Genomic DNA, 2,500 nt, shown 5'->3' with positions numbered 1-2,500 from the left:
AAAACCTGAGCTGCCACCGGCTGATACCGGTCCACTTTTTCTGCTGCTGCCCGCTGCAGGGACGCCCCTACCTCAAAGCGGATGGTCACATCCAGAACCAGAACGGTTTCTTCCTTTTTGCACACCAAGTCGGGAATTCTGACACCTCCATCAGGCGCCACCACGTGCAGCTGCCTGATCACTTCCCAGCCACGCCGTTCTGCTTCCGTGGCCACGAGCTCGCACACCTTGTTGTGGCGTCGTATCCTGCTACGCTGCACGGCAGCGCACTGACCCAAGATGTGCGAACATGTCTCCAACCCGGCATCGCAACGCCTGCACGCTGTTCTCAATCCAGTCCTACCCCTCGCCCGGAACTCCCGAGTGGGGTATACACCAGCCCTCAGTGCGAGTGCAACCAGATAGTGTCTCTGACGAAACCTCACAGCCAGAGGATCCGCGAGCCACGTGTTACTGATAACATCGTTACGGAACTGGTCCACGCCCACACCCTGGACGCGCAAGGCCTCCCAAGCCAGATTTTCGGCATGCCGCCAGTTCGGGAAAACCGGCATGCTCACAACAACATCCGGGACGGCGCCCCCTGTGCCAATCCTTGGCACTCCGCCCGGATCTCCGCCCGCAGTGGTCCACAGTTTCAACCAGGCAGGTTTTTGCACCGCCTCAATAGCCAGAGATCTTAACCACCAATCCGAGGACCAACAGAGTTTCCAGGTACGCCTAACCTGTGTTCTGGGAACAGTAACGGACAGCTTAGCGAGGCCCAGCCCGCCATCGCGGGCACGTGAGTAGATGATCCCCCCCGCCGTGGACGGGTCGAGGCGTAACCACCTTTTCACAGCCATCCGCACCTTCCCGTCGAGCCACTTGAGCTTGGTCACCGGCACCATACCTACGTCGGCCCTGAAAGCAACCTTCGGGAGTAAGAATGAGTTGCACAACATGACTTTCTGTGACGGCTTAAGCGCCGCCTCTGAGATCCTTCCAAGCCATGCGTCCACCTGTTCCTCTAGACCCCGAGACACAATTCCCTGCCACGGCACTATATCAGCTCCCAGGTAACGTACACATTCACTCGAACTGACTATGTGTAACTGCTGCCCACATAGCGTCCAAGCTACACTGCTGTCACCCTTTGAACCCATCCAGATACCATGGCACTTCCGAGGCTGGACAGCCAGTCCCGAAAGCCGGCAAAAGTCCTCGAGAATCTCCAAATTCTTCCTCATTCCCTCCTCCGAGCTACTTAACAGGACTAGATCGTCAGCAAATGCTAGTGTGGCGATTCGGCGGTCGCCCCAAACGTAGTGGCCCCCTTTGCGTTCGAGGCTATGGATGAGAGGGTCCATAGCAAGGTTGAAGAGCAGTGGGGACATTGGGTCGCCTTGCTTCACACCAACCTTGAGGGCAATGGGTTCGGAGTAGGCGTCTCCGCAACCCACCCTGGTCGAGCAGCCTACATAAGAGTTACGGATTAACTCTATCACACGTCTATCCACGCCCAAGTTTCCCAATACATACAGGACATGATCATGAGAAACCGAGTCGAAGGCCTTCGCAAAGTCAATGAACACGACCGCCAGTGGCACGCCGTCCGACCTCGAGCGCCCCATGATCCGGTGAAGGATCATGAGGTTTTCCGCGCAACCACTCGCGCCGGCGACGAAACCACGCTGCCGGGGGCTAACAGGACAGGCTCGAGTCAGCCTCATCGCTATTATCCGTCCAAACAACCTCAACACGACTGACCCTATAGTCACAGGCCGCCAGCCCGATACAGTACCCAGCTCGGTAGGGTCAGTTGATTTGGGTAACAATCGTGTCTTGCACTCCTTGAAGGCCTGGGGAACAACTCCACGCACCATCCATGTCGTAAACAGCCTCGCCAGATTCCGGCCGTCCGGGTCCCAGTCAAGAAGAGCCTGCTTCCTGATCCCATCTGGTCCCGGCGCCGATCGCTTGCCCAACTTAGCCAGGTTTGACACCACTTCCGGCCCCAGGATTGGGTGATAGAATGGTTCATTATCGGCGGTCAGTCTCACCGCGAAGCCAGGCAGTCCATGAAACGGTCTAACCGTTTCCCATTTCTCCTTAAAATGTTCATACACTGGCTTAATCGGCAATTCACACCTTAGGGGCGTCAGACCATCTAAGATCCGCCGTGCCAGCCCCTTCCTCGCCGCAGAATAGCCGCGTTGTTGATGATAAAACACATTCCTCTTGTGAGCGAGCCGCCTCGCCCACCCTTTCAAAGCCTGTCCTCGACGCCGAGACCCCGCCGACGTTTTTGGCCACACTACCATTCCACCCAGAGCTTTCATGAGATCAGAAGCAGAAGACTCGATCAGTTTAGGCTCCTGACCTGCTTCCCTAACTAAGCCGGCAGTGGCCCGATGCTCCTCATCCCCCGCCTGTAGTACTTCCAAGACTCTATTCTCCACCATGTCTGGAAGCGACGAGGGTAAGGTCCATTTCTGGGGCAACGCCCTGGAGACCGGGG

The sequence above is a fragment of the Syngnathus scovelli genome, unplaced genomic scaffold (genome assembly GCF_024217435.2).
Source record: "Syngnathus scovelli strain Florida unplaced genomic scaffold, RoL_Ssco_1.2 HiC_scaffold_112, whole genome shotgun sequence".
NCBI lineage: Eukaryota > Metazoa > Chordata > Actinopteri > Syngnathiformes > Syngnathidae > Syngnathus > Syngnathus scovelli.
The sequence above is the reverse complement of the archived record's forward strand: the minus strand, read 5'-3'. Positions refer to the sequence as shown.